The sequence below is a fragment of the Rattus norvegicus genome, chromosome 15 (genome assembly GCF_021556685.1).
Source record: "Rattus norvegicus strain SHRSP/BbbUtx chromosome 15, alternate assembly SHRSP_T2T, whole genome shotgun sequence".
Taxonomy (NCBI): domain Eukaryota; kingdom Metazoa; phylum Chordata; class Mammalia; order Rodentia; family Muridae; genus Rattus; species Rattus norvegicus.
The window spans coordinates 44082605-44102094 of NC_141548.1; the positions used below are offsets into that span (position 1 = coordinate 44082605).

At 47.6% G+C, this 19490-nt stretch overlaps 1 protein-coding gene across 6 annotated transcripts in view; it reads right to left on the reverse strand.

Annotated features, from left to right (window-relative positions):
- The window catches only part of Ptk2b (protein tyrosine kinase 2 beta), a 120835-nt gene extending 101888 nt beyond the window's left edge, over positions 1–18947 (reverse strand). For 3 of the 6 annotated variants that reach the window (XR_015638144.1, XM_087586458.1, XM_087586455.1), the window contains exon 1: positions 18862–18947. The gene's annotated coding sequence lies outside the window, so the exon portion shown is untranslated. 6 annotated transcript variants of the gene reach the window in all.
- Between the last annotated feature and the right edge of the window lie 543 nt (positions 18948–19490).

A 19490-nucleotide genomic window follows, 5' to 3' on the forward strand; every position in this document is an offset into this window, starting at 1 on the left:
ATGGGTCGTGGGGACACCATAATCCTGAGGGACACCAGAGACTTTGTTGCTCAAGAGACAGGTTGGAGGAAAGGAGCCCCCAGAGGGAGCTGAAGAAGAGCCACAGGGCCTGAGGACAGGTTCAGCATTGTGTCCACAGAGGTAGGAATGGGAAAGATCTAGAAGAGATGAAGGAATGAGCCTAAGAAATTAAAAATTAACAATGAGTGGCTGATCATAGCTGAGATTCCTGAGACAAATTTAGTCACCAAAGGCAGTACCTTTTTTTCTGTTTTTTGGCTTGAATAAAACATTCCTGATACAGCTCCAGGAGTGGCAGTTCTCTTGGTAAGGTTGGTAATCAAACTATTTTCAAGGCTAAGGAACTGAAGGACTGTAGCTCTCGGCCACCTCGGCTCCTGGTGGGTCCAGCAGCTGTCCCCTCTTTTCCAATTGCCCAGACCTTTGTAACTAGATCCTCACACATCGTGGGCTTTTGGGAGTGGGAGTCAGTGGGGGGGGGGGGTTTGCTCAGTTTGATCTTGGTTTGTTTCTTGTCTCTTTTTGTCCTACAGCAGACAACAACCACCACCGCCTCCTTGTAACTAACCCATCAAGTAGGACACAGGCACCAAGGACCCATGAGCTCGTTGTGACTGTCTGTGCAATGAAGGATACCATTAAGCAGAAGGAGAGGCCTGTGTGACAAACAGTGGAGAGATTCATGCATTTGGGAGACAGGTAGGGATCAGTGGAGATTGTCCCGAGTATGGAGGAACAAGAGCAAAGCACAGTAAACTGGCCTACTGGTCAATGTCAGTGTCCCCGGGGCAGATGGAAGGTCATCTTGACCATCCGTCATTGTTGCTTTAAGCAGGATTCATTAGAACCACTTTGGGTAGAGTAGTCATGGAGAACACCGCCCTCCCCCCCCAAAAAAACAAGAAAGAGGAAGCAATTGTTTACTGTGTAGACAGACACACAAGTGCTCACAATCTTTCAGGTAAGGGGTTTCTAATGCACACCCTTAAGAAGTATGGCTAACAGACTGTGGGCCCTCACTCCAGAGGCTTTCAAAGTATAGCCCTTGGTCTACTCCCAAGGCTGTCAGAGGGTGATGCTCAGGCTGTATCCCAGGCAAGCACAAAAATGTGGGTCTGGAGCCAGGAATCCAAGCGTCGGTATGTCTCTGGGAGATTCTGAGGCCGTAAGAAGCGTGACTCCATGCTACGCTGGGGGAGCTAAGGTCACTGTGTAGTCAGCGGGGTGATTGTTGCTGTGAGGTGACCACTAGCTTTTCCTGGGTCTTCTCATGCTGTTTGCTTATTCTGCACTGGAGTAGCCGTCTCCCTGGGTTGGGGAGACTGTGTGTGCTGTGTGTGAGCTGAGCTATTGCAGCAGCCAGAAAGGTTCCATGTGTCTTTTAATGTGTCTCTCTGCTGCCAATCCATCCCAGAGGGGCCAGAGACCATCTCTGACCTGTGCTTCCCTGCAGATCTTTTCTCTAAAGCCTCGTCAGATCTGACCAAATGTTCCCCGAGTACAAGCTGTGTGAGTCCTGACATTTGCTGGATTAGGATTTGGAAGCTGAGGGCACAAAACAAGGCCCCTGCCTTTCTACTGCTTCATTTAGCAAAGCGTGTACTTGTGAAAAAATAATTTTATCTCAAGACAACATTTCCTAGGCAAAGCTGAGTGGAGCAGCCACGTGCTCTAGGAGAGGCCTCTGGGGGAAGGAGTGTGTGAGTCTCTGTCAGCGCCCAGCCCATTCCCTATGCCAGAGTCCTCTCGCCCTGCATACATACCCCAGACATTCTGGGAATCCTTTGTAATCAGCCGTTCCAACAGTCAAGCAAAACCACACATCTGCCCACCCATGCACTTCGGGCAGGCACGATCTCTGCGAGTTTCCCATTCCTGTAGAGTAAGCCTTGTCTCACCCTCTGCACCTCTGCTGGAGGCAGGTTGGTTCTTGCTAACCTGGCCAAGCCCTCTGTTCCTTCTGCCCCTTTCCTCCACAGCCTATACTAGGACTGAAGAAGGGAGCAGGAAGTAGGCTCCTTGTGGAACAGCCCTTGAGGGATCATCCATGCCACCAGCTTCTCTGGCAGCCACCAGTATGGGCAACTGTGACATGACAGATGCCCGAGTGGATAGCAGGCACTGAGATCTATGTCCCTGGGGGACTTACCCAGGGCCCTGCTGTACATCTGGCTTATAGCCCTTGACCACACCCCAGAATGCTGTCTGCAAATCTCCCAGCTGGAGTCTTTCTGTGTTTGGCACTAGAGTTCCTCTGGCCTAAGGCCAGAATCCTCCTATCAAAAACAAAATGCTGACTGTCTTGCCAACCTAAAAACCTGTATAGCCGAATGTTCTGTTCCTATATATTCAATGGCTTCTGGCTGTTGGGGAATAATGCTGAGTGCCAAGCCGCCATGACAGAGGACCTCTCTGCATCCTGTTTGCATTGCTCACGCTACAGTTCTGCCAAATCTTGGTACTTTGAGCTGTTAAGTTTCCCATACCAGCCAGTTTTCCATGTCTTCTGAGTGGGGAAGAACTTTGCCACTCTTCTAATGGCTTGCTCCTATCCACTCCTGATAACCTACCCTTGAACTACTTCACTTAGGAAGTCGTTCTAGCCTCCGATTGGGAACATTCATAGCTCTGCTTAGAGACTCAGAGATATTTGTACTGGCTTCTGGTACCTCATGTGGTGTGCACAGAAGCTCTCCTTACCTGGAGGATAGCTTCCTGCTCACCTCTGCATGCCCAGTGCTTAGCATAGTACCTGGCCCACAATAAGTAAACTAAATACATCTACTCACAGACACACATGAACATGAACACACACACACACACACACACACACACACACACACACACAGAGAGAGAGAGAGAGAGAGAGAGAGAGAGAGAGAGAGAGAGAGAGAGAGAGAGAGAATACTAAGAGGCTATAGAATGAGTCTGGACCCTTTCCTAACTGATATAGATCTGAACGCCTAATTCCAAAACCACTGATCATCACCAGTAAAGGAAGGAGTCAGGGCTGGAACTTGGGCTCAGTTAGTAGAGTGTTTACTTAGCCTTCAGGAAGCCTTGATTTGAGACTGATCCCTAATCCTACATAAACTGGGCATTGTGGCTTATGACTGTGATCCCTGCAATCTGGAGGTGGAGGTCAGAAGTTCGTGGTCATCCTTTGAGTCATAGTGGGCAAGAGGTTAGAGTGAGACATAATATTATATCTTGAGAAAAAAGAAAGGACGGGAAAGGAAGATTAGAGAATGGGAAAGCAAAGGGAAGGAGGGAGGGGATGAGAAAGGAATGAGGGAGAGAGAGAGAGAGAGAGAGAGAGAGAGAGAGAGAGAGAGAGAGAGAGAGAGAACAGGAGGAAGAGGCAGGAGAAAAGAAGAAACTGTCCCAGTCCCACCCAGAATGCTCTCTATTAAATCTTGCTCCCAGAACCCAGTTCCCACTGTAAACTTGAGTAAATCTTACAGGCACCCAGCCTTCATGTTCTTGCCACAAAAGCCTATCTACAGAGCACCTGCTACTTCTTCCCGGGGTCTGAAGCTTTAAACGTCCTCTCTTGCAGCTTTGACCCATGTCTGTCATGTCTTCATGTGTCCGACCGCAGCTTCCTTTCCTACCTTTTCACCTAGCCTGCTTTTGCTTTCCTTTACTTACTCTGTCCCCGGACACCAGAGCTTCATTCACTAGCTCTCATGTGTTTTCTGTCCTTGGAAGCTGGTAGAGAGTCATGGGGCTTGGGATCTCTGGCTAGCCTGTCCCACCTGGACACCAGAGAAGGGAAATGGCCTTGAGACAGTGACCCAGAAGTCTTCGAACTGGTAGGAAAAGTACTAATGGGGAAGGCATGAACATGGTGAACTATAAGAAGCCTCTGAACTGTATCCTGTCCCTGAAGCAGGCATCTGCCATATAAAATTTGGGGCTTCTCAGCCACATCTAAGAGCCAAGCATGCTACCATCTTCTCAAAGAATATGGAAAGGGGTATTAAGCAACAAGAACTACAGTATCTTGTTTCAAACTCTCAATACAAACCTGCTCTTCTAGCTCTGTGGAGTGTAACTGGAAAGCCATCTACTTTTCTGAGTAGAAACAAGAAGACCCAGCGGGAGGTTGGAAGTCTGGTCGGGCTGCTTGGCTGTCTGATTCACTACACTTCGTTCCTCTTCTGGCTCACTCATTCACCGGTCCATTGATAGACCCTTCCTTCCCATGTATCCACGCAGCATCCACCCACCTCTCCACCCCTCCACCCATTCTCTCATTAGCCATCCACCTACCCGGCATCTCTCCATCATCCACCCATCCTGCCATCCAGTGACCACTTCTAAATATCACATCTGCATAAGGTAAGGGTTTCTCTCCTCCCCCAAGCTAAATCAGAAAAGAGAAATTTAATACTCAACCGTTATGGATCTTTCGCATTATAAATTTCTCTCTAAATGACCATATTTCAAACAAAAGTCAACTGGGAAAAAATCTGAGTCTGAAGGCACCTGAGTGGTTTGGCTAGCTGGACACATGGTCCTTAGAAAGGTCCTTTGACAGAACTGCTTTCTTTCTCAAGCAATGATTTAGATTCTGTATTTTTTATTAAAGGCACAGCTCCATGAACTCAGTGATTTAAAAAGCCCTTTAAAGAGCAATGAATTGGATGGTTATACTGTGGGCTTTCAGAAGTATTTTCCAGAGGATACAAATAGATGTTTCTTCAAGGAAGCATCTTGGGTGTCCACGAGGGTTGTACAAAGACACACTCTCATTAGACATTGAAAATAAAAGTAAAATTGCAATAAGACAGGACATCCCCACTAAGACGGTTAGAGTCAAAATCACAAACAGTAGCGGGTGCAGGTGAGAACACGGAGAAACAGAGTTTCAGTCACTGTTCTTTGGCTGTGATAAATCACCACGGTCAAGGCAAACTTCTTTTTTTTTTTTTTTTTTTTTTTTGCTTCTTTTTTTCAGAGCTGGGGACTGAACCCAGGGCCTTGCGCTTGCTAGGCAAGCGCTCTACCACTGAGCTAAATCCCCAACCCCTTAAGCAAGGACTTTTTTTTTTTTTTTTTTTTTTTTCTGGAGCTGGGGACCGAACCCAGGGCCTTGCGCTTGCTAGGCAAGCGCTCTACCACTGAGCTAAATCCCCAGCCCCCAAACTAGATATCATTTCTTTTTTTTTTTTTTTTTTTGGTTCTTTTTTTCGGAGCTGTGGACCGAACCCAGGGCCTTGCGCTTCCTAGGTAAGCGCTCTACCACTGAGCTAAATCCCCAGCCAAGGCAAACTTCTAACAGAAAGCATGCAATCGGGGGCTTGCTTACAGTTTCAGAAGGTAGATCATGACAATCATGATGTAGAACATGGGAACAGGCAGGTCATGGGACAGGAGCTGAGAGCTCACTTCCTGATCCAAAGGCAGGAGACAGAAAGACTGAGCCTCGAGTGGGCTTTAGAAACCCCATGGCCCACCCCACTGTGACATGTCCTCCAACAAGGCCACACCTCCTATCTCTTCTCAAACACTTCCACTAACTGGAGAACAAGTATCAAATTCTTGAGCCTATTGGGCCATTTTCAACCAAACCACCACAGACTGGAATGGCTGTGTTCTGCTGTTGATAATTAAAACCATGCAAACACTATGTAAAACAGTTTGGGGGTGGGGATTTAGCCCAGCAGTAGAGCGCTTGCCTAGCAAGCACAAGGCCCTGGGTTCGGTCCCCAGCTCTGGAAAAAAAAAACAGTTTGGCAACTGCTCAAAATGTTAAACGTAGGCATTGCAAGGTGACTCAGCAGAGAAAGCTGATGCTGACAAGCCAGATGATATGAGTTTAAGCCTCAGGATGGAGAGACCTGACTCCAATGTGTTGTTCTGCACACACGTGGCATGCCATAGTGTGAACACACACATGCGGGCAAATAAATAAATGTAATAAAGTATTTTAAAGCACTAAGCATAGAGTTACTGTGTGCCCCATTATTCCACTCTGAAGTATGTAATTCAGAGAAATGAGAGCATATATCCACACAAAAACATCACATGAGATTCACAGCGGCACTATTTATACTTGTTGAAAGGTAGGAAATACAACTGCCCATCAAGTACGGAATAGGGAAATAAAAAGTAGCCTTAAGTGCACACAATTTTAATCAACTGATATTCAACGAAGTGTCAAAATACACAGCACAGGAAAGGCAGCATCAACAAACTGCTGGGAAAACTTGATGTCCACATATAGAAAAATAAAATCAGACCCTTATTATCACCCTTTAGACAAGTCACCTCCAGATTGCTTAATGACATCGGTGGGAAACCTAAACTCTGAGCAGCTGGAGGAAAACACAGTTGGACAGGACTTTGTGAATTTACCCAGGAAGCAAGGCTAACAATTGACTATGTGAGCCCGTGGAACAACAAAGGTGTAGTACAGCAAAGGAAACGATCAATTGAGTGAAGAGGAACACGCAGGGTAGGAGAGATGGCCATGCATCAGACAGAGGATTCTACCCAGAATATACAAAGAACTCAGAAAACAAAATATCAAGAGAACAAGTGACCCAATTAAAAAATGGGCTATAGATTTCTGTCTTGGTATCGCTGTGAAGAGACGACTTGTTTACAGCTCAGTCCATTATCATCATGACAGAGAGCATGGCAACAGGCAGGAGTGGTACTGAAGAAGTAGCTGAGATCTACCACCTGATCCACAAGCAGAGGGGGGGGGGTGGAGAGAGAGAGAGAGAGAGAGAGAGAGAGAGAGAGAGAGAGAGAGAGAGGCTGAAACTGGAACAGATTTCTGAAACCTCAAAGCCCACCTCCAGTGACACACTTCCTCCAAGACCTACCATCCTAATTCTTCTAACCCTTTCAAAGTGTTACTTTCTGCTGACTAAGCAGTCAAAGATGAAACTAAAGGTTTGTTCAAATCAGCACACATCTGAACCGATAGTTCTCAAAAGAAGAAATAAAAATGACTACAAAGTACCCTTTAAACTATTCAATATCCTTAGCAGTCACTCAACTAAAATTACTTTGATATTTCGTGGCTAAGATCAAGAAAACAATTGACATATCAAAGGCAGCGAGGACTCAGGGGAAGGGAAACCCTGACTCACTGCTGCAATAGTGTCTGACCCGGAAGAGACATCCAACTGTGCCACTGTGGTACAACTACTGTCTTGGAATTAAGTCCACTCAATAAGCAGGAACTCAGACCTGGTGATGTAAGCATAGCTAAGAGCCCACGGTTTGAAAGGTCATAGACCCTAGAGGACAACCTGTTAGCGCCACTTTAGCAGGCTGATAGAGTGTTCCGTTGCTTTCTAAATGCTTATCCTTATAGCTGCAGATAACACAGCACTCACTTTAATCAGAGAAGGTTCTTTTTGCAGTTTCTTTGGGTCTTTTACAGAGAACCACAACTCGTCAAAGTGCCAAGGAAACGTGAAAATGGAGTGCCCAGCCCCACGTGGGACATCTACAATACAGCATCCTAGAGCAAGAAGTCAGGGAATATCATGGAAGAGGGGCCAGAATGTAAGGGCCAGAAAACCAGGATGGTTGCTGTGAGATGGTGTCTTCTGGACACAATATGGTTGTGTGCACAAGGTCACACCAGTTTGACATGCCAACGTAGATGAGGGAAGAGGGGGTCAGAAGGCAACTGAAGAACTATAGGCAATCAGTAGCTCCTGGGGGAGAGAAAGTTTAGTTCTCTTCAGGGACAGTACTTAATACCCACACCCTGAAATCAGCCCCTATACCCATCTAAATACAGGCAACACTAATTGGACTGTGTGTGTGTGTGTGTGTGTGTGTGTGTGTGTGCGTGTGTGTGTGCGTGTGTGTGTGCGCGAGAGTGCACGCGTGCGCGCGCACACACACACACACACACACACACACACACACACACACACATGTGCACACATTATAAAAGACAAGAGTTCAGGGTTACCCAGGATGAGTTGGAGGGGTTAGAGGTAAGGATAGAAATGAGGCAACTACAGTGCGTTCATGTATAGAATTCTCAAAACCCTTGCCCAACGTAGTATATCCATACAATAGAATGTTATTCATCAATGAAAATAGAACAAAGGGCTAAGAGATAGGACAACATGCACAGAGCTTCAAAACATACTATCAGAAGGAAGCAAATCACAGTCTATGATCCCACTTGCACTCTGTCTAGAGGAGAAACTCCCTACACATAGAAAGCATACTAGCAATGGTGGAGAGGCAAGCCTGATGGTTCAGGGTTTCTTTCTGGAATAATGAAAATGTGTGTGATTGGCAGTGGTGATGGTTGTACATATAACCTGTCAATATAAAATTCTTTAAAAGCAATGAATTGTGTGTTTGAAAAGGGCACGTTTTGTAATATTTAAATTATAGCTCAAAAATGCCATTATTGTAAAAATGAACACATTGAATTCATAAGGAGTAGCCGCCTTCCCTAGCCATGGGGTGATAACATTTACAGGCCAAAGCTGATGAGGGATGAGTCTACTGCTGTGATAGATGAAGGAGCTGGGGGAAGGCTGTATTTCACATAGTATGTGATATAGCATGTGTAACCGAAATAATATATTAACTATTATCCTAAAATCTGACAGATCCAAATTAGCTTTATTAAAAATGTTCTTGCTGGGATATTGGGAATTCTTAGGCACATGTCTGTACACACCGAGTGCACAAATGCTAAGCATGTGTTAATGCGGTGTTGGGTCCTTAGGATGTAGAACTGGCTCTCAGAACAGTGTTCTGGGTCCTCTCTGGGGCTTCTCGACTGAATTAAGCAAGAGCTCAAGCATGAAGTCATGCTTATAAGAATTGTGTAAAGCTGGCAATGATACCTAGTAAGAATCTGTTTTGATCTTTATTAAAAATTATTTTATGGGGGCTGGAGTGATGGCTCGTCAGTTAAGAGCACAACTGCTATTCCGGAGGTCTTGAGTTCAATTCCCAGCAACCACAACCACCTGTAATGGGATCCAATGCCCTCTTCTGGTGTGTCTGAAGAGAGAGACAGTGTACTCACATACATAAAATAAACAAATCTTCTAAAAAATTATTGTGGGCCTCCATGTGTGTTGGAGTGTGATATATGGTATATATGTTGTGCTTGTATGTCTATGTGCAGGGTCCACGGGGAGGGTAGAGGAAGAAGGCCTCATATGTCTTCGGCAATTACTCTCTAACTTAGTAATTTAAGAGAGAGTCTCACTGAACCAGAAAGTCTCATTCAGCTAGAATAGCTGACCCCCAAGCTCTGGGATCCTCCTATCTCTACCCTGAGCCCAGAACTGGGATTATAGGCACTTCTAGTCATGCCCAGTTTTTTCTATGGATGCCAGTGGTTCAAACTGAGGTCCACACACATGTACAGCACATGCTCTTACCCACTGAGCTCTATCCTTAGCCCCAGTGTCTTAATCCTTTGAGCTCTAGATTCCTTGGGACATCAAGTGAAAGTTATATACTTTCTTCCCATAAGTGTGAGCTCAGAAGAGAAAATTACACACCTTTCAAAGAGTTTGTGTGTACAACTGTGCATACCACTAACCCAAGCTCACCAACCCAAAGGCAAGGCTCTCCAATCTTTCAGGCACCTCTAGGTGGGAACATGGGTTAGGAACTCAGCACAAACATACCGACGGTATCTTTCTATAGAGTCAGGTCCCCTCTAAGGATGACAGATTACTCTGCAAATACAGTTAACATACACCAGGAGTCCTTACCTCTCGAGACCGCAGGAGCCGAAAGCTCAGAGTCCACAAGCACAGGAGATAGGCTTGTGGTCACTGTGAGGGTGAAGTCCAGATGACGGTATGTACACTGATGAGTGCCGCTGTACCCTGGGATCCCTGCCAATCTCTGCTTTGTGGGTCTCTCTCCTGTGTACTTTCAACTTTACACAGAAGCTACCCCGATTTCCATCTTTTGACTTTCCTCATCCTGGCCCAGACCAACTCAGAGCAAGAAAAAGAAAGAGCTAGTAAATAAATCAGAGTCTGGAGCATTCGAAGGACTCAGGAGTGGGTTTGTAAAGGCATTCTCAGGCTCCTTATCTTGATCCATGACCCCTCTCTGGGTTTTCGGGAAATCTCTGCCCCAAAGGAAGACAGCTATCTAGGAAGAGGCTTGATAATGTCTTCCGTGTCACAACTAGATGTGACACTTGGTGCCAGGAATGAGGAAGAGCTAGGCTGTATAGCCAGGTTCAGGCAGGCATGAGTGTGTGGGGAAGGAGTGATGGGGACATGGAATCTCATGACTGTGGAATCTGAGGGTGTTTGAAGGACTGGAGAAGGAAAAGCACCTCCCTTGCTAGGAAGAATTGAGTGCAAGGCTCAATAAATTCTTCAGATCCTGGCACTCAAGAAGCCTGGAGGCTGCCAGGGGGAGGGCAGGTTTCCAAAGTGTGCCATGAAGTAAGTTTTAGAACAGGAATAAGTAGGTCTTGGTTTACAAAAGTGGATGGGACTGGTGTTCTCCATGGGAATAGAGATTTGTGGGTACAAGTGACCAAGGCAGCTTGTTAGGGGTGAAGGGCTTTGTTTGGGATATCTAAGGACATGGGGTGAGAAGGGTCAATTAAGGTTGGATTGCACACAGATAGCATACATGGACTGTTGAGGTTGTACTTAGAAATATATGTATAGACATATATACATGTAACAATTTTAAAAATGAAGCCATGTCTTTGAGGGAGAGCAGGCAAGGGGTATGTGAGAGGCTTTGGAGCAAAGAAATGTTGTAATTAAATAATAACCTCAAAAGTTAAAAAAGGAGGGCCCTGAGTCATACATTTGAGGAATTTGGAATCCCATCCTGGAGAGCTCCTTGGGATGGGAGGAGGAGAGAGGTATTAATTATATTTGGTAATATTAGGTGATAAGACCTGCACCCTGAGTGGAGGCCATAAAATAAGGAAAGAAGGAATGGGAAGTATGAAGCAAGAATCTGTGGGACTCAGAGGGTGAGATTTGAGCAGGGTAGGTGAAGGTGCAGAGGAAGGGTAGGAAGCCAGGGCAAGCCTCCTGAGTGTGTGGAAAGAACAGGGGCCTGGAGACGGAGCGCTGGAAGGAGAGACCTGGGTGAGAGGAAAGGACTTCAGTTTGAGGTTAACCACTCCAGTGGGATGTTCTTACACTTTGAAGTGGAGGGCCCCCGGGAGATGCGGATAGAGAAAGATCTGCAGATCTAACTGCTATGTGTTCAGAGGCCATCATGGGGTGCTGTAGACAGGATGGGAGTTAACACAGACCTAAGAAGAGCAAGGACCATCAAAAAGAGCATGCGTGCGTGAGTGAGTGTGCACGTCCATGTGTGCATCCACAACTTAAAGGAAAAAAAGGTCATGAAGAATGCAAATGACCTAGGCAGTCTACACACGCAAGCATTCCCATAAGCCTTCCTTCCAGCTTTCAAATTCATAAAAACAAAACAAATCTGCAGTGCCCAGAAAGTGGAAGCCTCGGCCGATACCCGGATATTCTGCTGGACACCCCTCCCAGCCTCTGCGTGGACTGTTAAACGTCTACCCCAACACGAGCTCAAGTTTTCTGCCAACCTATCTACTATGTACCCTGCTCCCCAAAACTGACCAAAGCCCCTTGACTCAACTCAACGTCTGCAACAGCACCCTGCTGCTGCCTTCCCAATAAAATCATTATTTCCTCCAAGAGTGTCCGCAGTCTTCAGCTTCCGAGTCCAGGTTTTTATCTCGTCCGTCACCTGTACAGACTCTGGCTTTTTGCTGCCCTTGGCCCCACCCAGAATGAGTCAATCAACTCTGCCCGTCCTCCCACCTCCAGGCTCCTATTTACTCTTTTCTTTGAACACAAACAGCGCATCAAGTCTGAGCCAGAAGTAGTCTCTCCTCTAGTCTTACGCATGCTGTGCCTTTCTCACGGCACCACAGAGCTCCACCTTCTCTTAAAGATATTCCTCTCCATGCAGTATCCTCCTTCCACCCCTGGCAGACTATGATCGTGCTAAGGTAGATAGGAGTCCTCAGATCAGGGGAGGTGAGAGAAACACTCAACAAATGTGGGAAATGGATTACAAGGGAGAAACTGAGGCTTGGTAAGCTCATGCAATAGAAAATAAGTTAAGACTAGAATTCACAACTTTCTCATCCCAAACCATCTCTTTTTCCTGTCACGATGCCTGTGCTATTTTATAGGACATGGTGACAGGCATCAAGCATTTCTCCCAAGAATTCTGTCAGACAGACGGTGCCAGTTCCCTATCAAATAGCAAAAAGTAGAGAAATTTCTTCAAAAGGAAGTTTAGCCAGTTATTGAAGACTCCAGGGCCCAGGCTCTCAAGCTGGGTTTTTATTCACTGAGGCTGAATGAGGCACCATTGGGTGGAGGCTCCACAGCACTAAGCCTGAATCTTGGGACTCTCGGGCTTACAATCCCCTTATGACTACTGCAGTTGATGACTGTGAAGATCAGAGCCCAGCATCTGTGTCATTAGTGGAAAGGCCTGAATGGGATGTTGCCAAGAGCAGACGCACAGATGTTGGGGAGCCAGCATTAAACCTACCTGGAGAGGCAACCCCCTGAGGTGGAAGGTGAACTGAGAAGACTGGTTCAAAATGTGCCATCACCACACGCAGCTAAGCAACAGAAAGGAAGTGGAAAGAGGACAAAGCTACTTTAGAAACCAGGACATGGTGTGCCTGCTTCAAGTGGCCAGAACCTCTGCTACAGAAAGGAACCCTGTGGGAGAGCCAAATTCAAACTGGGAAGAAATTCCCAGCAGGCCTATGGGTACAGGAAAGAGGGCCACATTGGGGAGAGTTGGCAGGGGTGAGGGTGTGTGGCTGAGGAAGTTGTGAGAGGAATGCTACTGACAATGTCAGGCACGTTGGGAGGGAGAAAATGTTAAGTGCGCTATAGAGACGCTCAAGCTTCCTGGACGCGGCTATGGTTCATCTTCGTGTTAACCTCACTGGCCTGTACCTCCTAAGAGCCCCGGCCCCTTTAGCACTGGGCAAAAGGAAAGGCTGGAGAGACCCAGAACCCAGAGAGGTGCCTCCTAGTAATTCCACCTGAGTCTGTCTGGAGGATCTCTCTCTCTCTCTCTCTCTCTCTCTCTCTCTCTCTCTCTCTCTCTCTCCCTCCCTCCCTCCCTCCCTCCCTCCCCCCTCCCTCTCCCTCCCTCTCTCTCTCTCTCTCTCTCTCTCTCTCTCTCTCTCTCTCTCTCTCTCTCTCTCTCAAGATCCCCAAACACTACACTGCATCAATCTTCCCATTGCATCTAGGTAGAAATGCTTCAAAATGTACAGCCTGGAGTCTGCTCTCTTAATCAGACTGTCATCACGAGTAATAATTATACCTTGAGAAACAGCAGAGTGACTCAAAAGGCTGCCCCCTCCCCCGCCACCCCCTCACACAGCTCAGTGCTTTGCATGCTAAACGAAAAGGCCTAGAAAAATAGCCACCATGTTCTGCTGCCTACTCCATTAAATGGTCCTTCAGGCTCCAGGGCCTGATGGGTATCAGTGGGCATCATCTTTCCTGGCCAAGAGCTGTACCCAGAGCATGCTGGCTTGGGAGTGGGGCAGCCCAAATAAAAAACTGAGTTGTCAACTGGGGAATATTATTCTCCTGACAGAGGTGGTCTATGGCTTCAGGAATAGAACAGAAAAAAAAAACTGAGGTGGAACTCACTGGTAGTGTGTCTGCTTGCCATTTGTGAGACCTTCTGTTATGTCCCCAAACCAGAAAGAAAAAATTCCTGGGCATGGGAGTACATCCCTGAGATCTCAGGGCTCAGAAGACTTGGGGGGAGGGATGCAGCAGGTAGAGGTGGTGATGGTTGTTTGAGGCCAAGATGGGGTCCAGAGTTACCTTATCTCAGAAAACTTAAAACAAAAGCAGGCAGGAGAGATGACTCAGCTGATAAGATAATTGCATTGGGGTACTTAAACAAGGCATGTTCCTGGGGCTTGCTAGCCACCCACTGACCAAGCAGAATGAGCAAGTTAGAGGTAAATTAATGACCCTGTGGTAACTGGTGTTGTCAGCTCAACAGAATCTAGGATCTGGGTTATCTGTGGGGGGTGTCTTGATTCCTGTAATTGGGGTGGGAAGACCTGCCCACTGTGAGTGGCACCATATTTGGGTTGAGGATATAATGTGACCAGCTGCTTCAAGTGATTTCTGCCTTGACTTTCCTGTCATGGCTGACTGAATTTTTTTTTTCTTTAAGCTGCTTTTGCCAGAGTACTTGATCACAGCAACAGGAAGAGAAACTAAGACACATCTGGAAAATCAAGATGGATGGATGGCATTCTGGAAAATAATGCCTGAGGCTGATCTCCAACCTACACTGAGCATACACAGGCACTTGTACAACCCCCTCCCTGAGTCCACCCCTGTCCCACCACAAACATGTGTGCTACATAGTCAAACAAAATAACAACAATAACCATTGGTTTCTTATGGGCTCAAATGTAGCCCATAAATTTTAAGATATGGGAGAATTCACACTTCTGAGTATCTACTGTGAGTCTGTTATGTTTTATGTACAGCAGAGGGATTAAGTTGTTACCTGATCAGGCCTTCTCATGGGGTAATATTAATTAATAGTGAAACCATAGTCCATACTTCTTGGTGCATGTCTACAGCCCCAGTGCTCTGAAGGCCTGGCTTCTCCACCAGACAACCAATGCTCTGACTCTCACAGGGTGACCCAGCATAGTACAGGAGTCAGGGGTGGCAGTACGGGGCTCTCCTATCCTGCCCTGGGTGATGGTGGATGTCATCTCTGTTTTATCTGTGTCCTGGCTAATGCAGATGACATCATCTTACCCTCAAAAGCCTGACTACCACCTCTGCTTTACAGATAAGGAAGCCACAGCTAAATGACCTTCACAGGGTCACAGAGAAGTTCCAGTTAGAGTCACCGTAATCCTGAGTTCCTGCCCATTCTACTCCTTCTTAGTGTTACAAGGTTCTACTCTCCCTCCTTTGTCTTGGGACTGGCCTGGACACACCCCCTCCCCCTCCCCCCACCTCTGACTCTCTTTCATCCTTGCTCTGCCTCTCAAACCATCCCAGCTGTGCCTCTCTGATCGCTGCCTTTTGGTTAACTCCTTGAATTTCCCATTCCCCTGGCAGGCCCGGTGGTCTGAGATAATAGATCCTTGGCTGTGGCCCGGTGGTCTGAGATAATTGATCCTTGGCGGTGAGCGACTGGGGAGACTGAGGACCCCATCAATCGAGAAGGGCTAAGCAGCCGTGGGTAAGGGAGATTTCTATTCCTGAACGTTTTTGAGGCTGGAATGTTGCACGCAAAGTTTATTTCCTGACCGTCTCTGGGCTGGGCATGTCAACTCTAGGAGTTTCATCCATCCTAGTTAGAAGTGTGGGGGAGCAATGACTTCCGATAGATCATGTGGCCTGCGCTCCCCATGTGCATTCACATTCTGTCTATGGGTAATGCTTATTTTCTTTGAAAACCTGGTGGCCTGGAGTAGCTGCATTCAGGGAATGCTAGGCCCATCCCAGGGCACACTTGCCTTTTCTGCAGGACTTCGCACAACCCTGGACATGCAAATGTAAACAGCATATCGTTTGAATGTTTCATTGACAGAATCTCTGGATATTTCTATTGGATAAATGGCACCCCTAAGGGACTGGGGACAAAATGGGCTGGGTTGGGGTAACATAGATTCACCACTGAAGAGAAGGACTATTTAATATAACCCATTAGTCCTCAGGGGAAACACATTTCTCCGTCTCTGTCTATGTCTTTCTGTGTCTCTGTGTCTGTCTATCTGTCTTTGTCTCTGTCTCTGCCTCTCTCTCTGTCTGTCTCTGTCTCTGTCTCTCTCCATCTCTGTCTCTGTCTCTCTCAGTCTCTCTCTCTGTCTCTGTCTCTCTCAGTCTCTCTCTCTGTCTCTGTCTCTGTTTCTCTCAGTCTCTCTGTCTCTCTCCTTTTAGGAGGTCTCTGACTCCTTAGGAATGTTTTCATTAAAGCCAGGACCCATCTCACCCGGTGCCCTTTGTTCTTCTAGCCCTAGGTAGAGTTTCCAAATGAGGAAGTTATTATAAAATGAAGGACAATGGAAACCTAATTTTATGGTGCATTTTTGGGTGCTTCATGCACATTTTCTTTTCATCCATTCATACTTCTCTCCAGTTAATTAAGGTTTGAGCCAGTCCTCTCTCCCTACCTGCTGCTCTCCAGGAAGAGAACCCTTTTTCTCCTCTTGTCTTTGAAATAAGGGTAAAGAAGAAATGTGAATGGGTAAGGAAGAAGTAACTTTGTCTCACTCTCCTTCCCACCTCTGTCCAGAGGCAAACTTTTCTAGCTAGAAGCAGGAGCCAAACCAAATAGGTTTCCTGAGATCTCTAGGCACTCTATAAAGGTAAACAGAAGAAGGTGGGTCCCAAGCACTTTGTGGATGCTCTTTTTGGTCAATGTGAATGTGTCATTTACAGTTAATACACATAGGACTCAAGTGGGGTTTTTATACATTATCAAGGATCCTACCCTAAACCTAGACAGATAGGCTCTGAGGTTCTGAGAATCCAAAAGCTTTCCATAGCTCTGAGTCTAGGACCATTGGTCCAGTTTCTTTCCAAGGTACTACCAAGTAGCCTAGCTGCTTTCATGGTTGCTAGACTCTCTCTCAAATCTGCAGACGAGTAAACCTACTGGGGACCTGCTTTTCTTTTCTTTTCTTTTTTTTTTTTTTTTGGTTCTTTTTTTCGGAGCTGGGGACCGAACCCAGGGCCTTGCGCTTCCTAGGTAAGCGCTCTACCACTGAGCTAAATCCCCAGCCCCTGCTTTTCTTTTCTTAATAGTAATGTCATGACCAATCAACTGGATCTATCAGCATTTGTCACAAAATAAATATGCCCTGAGCCTGTTCTCAAGGCGCTGGGTTAGTTCTCAGTCTAGACTTCTCAGAAGAACAGCAGCCTCCGTGTCCCAGGCAGACTCAGGACATCCAGTTAAGTTTCAGATAAACTGTGAGTGATGCCTGGGTACTATATACTGTGCGAAACATACTTAACGCTGAGAACAAAATCGCAACAACTTTACACATTTAAAATTCAAATCTGAATGTCCCATGTTTCCATTTGCTAAATCTGGCACCTCCATCCCAGAGTGGAGGCACCCTGGGAAGTTTCAAGCAGCCTGAGGTTCCAAGCTTTGCTCCAGGGAGTAGTTGCCAAGGCAGCCTGAGCACGCCTTCCCAGACCTGGGGATCATCCTCTATTTAAGGGTTCAGCTTCCCCTCACCTCTGAACTCTAGGCTCCTAACAAGCTGCGCTTCTGAGATTTCTTGCCGCTCTTAGTCTTGGATTCTGTACTTCCCAGGCTCTGACCTGCTTTCTTCTCCTTGTTTAGTTAACCCCTATTGATCTTCAGTTTTCACAGCTGCTTTGGCCAGAAAGATTCAGGACCTGCTCCTGCCCAGCCCTGCCCACCCTCTGGCACTGTATTGGCGGAACTCTATTTCTTCCCATGGCAGTTCCGCCCATATGCTCGGCCCTGGGCGGCTGGCGCTACCAGCTCCTCCAAGTCTCCGTCACCTGACTGGAGCACCTGGATGCAGGAAGCTAGTAGTAAGTGAAAGAAACAAGTCAGACTGTCCTGCCAAAGTTAGGTCTTTCTTATGAATGTGACTTCTTCCTTCCTCCCTATGGTCGGGAGTCAATCCCCCCCCCCCCCCCCCCGTCTGCATCTTTCTTGCACCTCTGCCCGGGCCCGTAGCGACTGTGAACGGTAAGGGGTAAGGGCTTATCGACCTGAGTACACGGGGCTTCCTGGCACCCCTACCCTTTCCAAACCATGCACATTGTCTCAGAGGGCTCCAGACTGGCTCAAGATCTGCCAAGGTTCTTCTCCCTCTAGCTTTCCAATCCTCCCTGGCTAAAGCCACCTCGCTCTCCCTCTACCTCACCCCCCAATCCCCAGGTCCCAGCTTGGTTCCTTCAAGGAGCCCAGCAGGAATCTTGCTTTCCAGTATAGGGGTGATGGGAGATGCTGGTGTCCTATGGCTGAGGGTGAGGGCAGGTGGCAGGGCTTGGTGGGCCTCAGAACATCACCCATATGCTCACTGTTCACCCACCTAAAGCTTTGCCCACGCACAGCCTGGCAGCAGAACGGCAGCCCAGAACTTAACCCTTGAGGGACATGGGCAAGGAAGCTTCAACATGAGCCAGTGTGGCTGGTGTGAACTTTGGAACTTCAGCACACACGCGCGTGCACACACACACACACACACACACACACACACTATGGTATAGTTCCTCTTGGAGAACCCCCACTTGTCTTAAAGCTCCGGCTTCAGGGAAAACAAAACAACAAACAAGCAAACAAAAAACGTCCCAGAGGTTGGGGATAGGGGTGGTACAGGGGTGGGAAGATAGACCACATGGGTGCCAAAGGGCACTAGAGAAGAGTGCTAGTGCCTGGGCAGAGGTCTGAGCTAGAGCTGAAGTTGGGTTCTGAAGCCCTCGGTTGGGTTTGGAGTTCCCAAATCTAACCTTTAGTGATGAGCAGCTTTGCTGAGTCGACCTCAACCGTGCCCCTAGTTTTCCCTGTCTGAATAAACTAACAGGACAAAAAGGGAGAAACACCCTTCAGTCTTAAAAGAACTCCAAAAATAGATGCCTTCTCCCCAGCACAGAGCGGCAAGCTCAGGGAGAGCACCTGCTCCGCGAATCCGACTTTCTGGGTCCTTGGCTACCTTTCCAGGAATTCTGGGCTCCCCAAAGGACCGAACTGTAGACCCCCCTCCAGCTTCCCACTCAAGTCGAACGATCTACGGGTCTCTGACCCCGGCGTTGGGTAGCGACATGCTGGACTCACCCTCGGGCGAGGCGCGGACTCGGGCCAGGGCTCCGGGCTGGGCAAGGTGAGTGCAGCCGCCAGCAGGTAGGACGCAAGGCTCAGCCGGCAGAGGCTGAGTAAGAGGCTGACAGGTTGTTTTCCCCCCACCCACCTCCTCCTTTCGGTCGTTAACCACACCCCTGCTGCTCTCCTCTTTACTTCCTTAAAGGGTGGGGTGTGCTGTCTGTGTGTGCAAGCTCCAGCCTCTTACCATAAACTCTGAAATAGATGCCGCCTGCAATTCCCGGAGAGGCCCTGTGACCTGGGGGCCCAGAGCCTATTGCCCCATTTGGGGTCCTCGGGTGCTCCGGACCTCTAGCGATGGTTGACCTCCCCCCACCCAACTCCTGCCACACCTGGCTTCTCCCTCCATGCACCTTTCTCTGCAGCCAGACCTGTCTCATGTTCTCAGCAATGGCCCTGTGGCCCCCACCCCAGGGGCAGATGAATATCAGGGATGTGTGATATGACTGGTATAAGATTGGAACACTTAGGACTGGGTTTTTGAGCCCAGACTCTGAAGGACCAGAACACAGTCCAAAAACAGTCAGGGAAGGGGCTGGGAATGTAGCTCAGCTGGTAGAATGTGTGTCTAGCCTGGGTTCTAT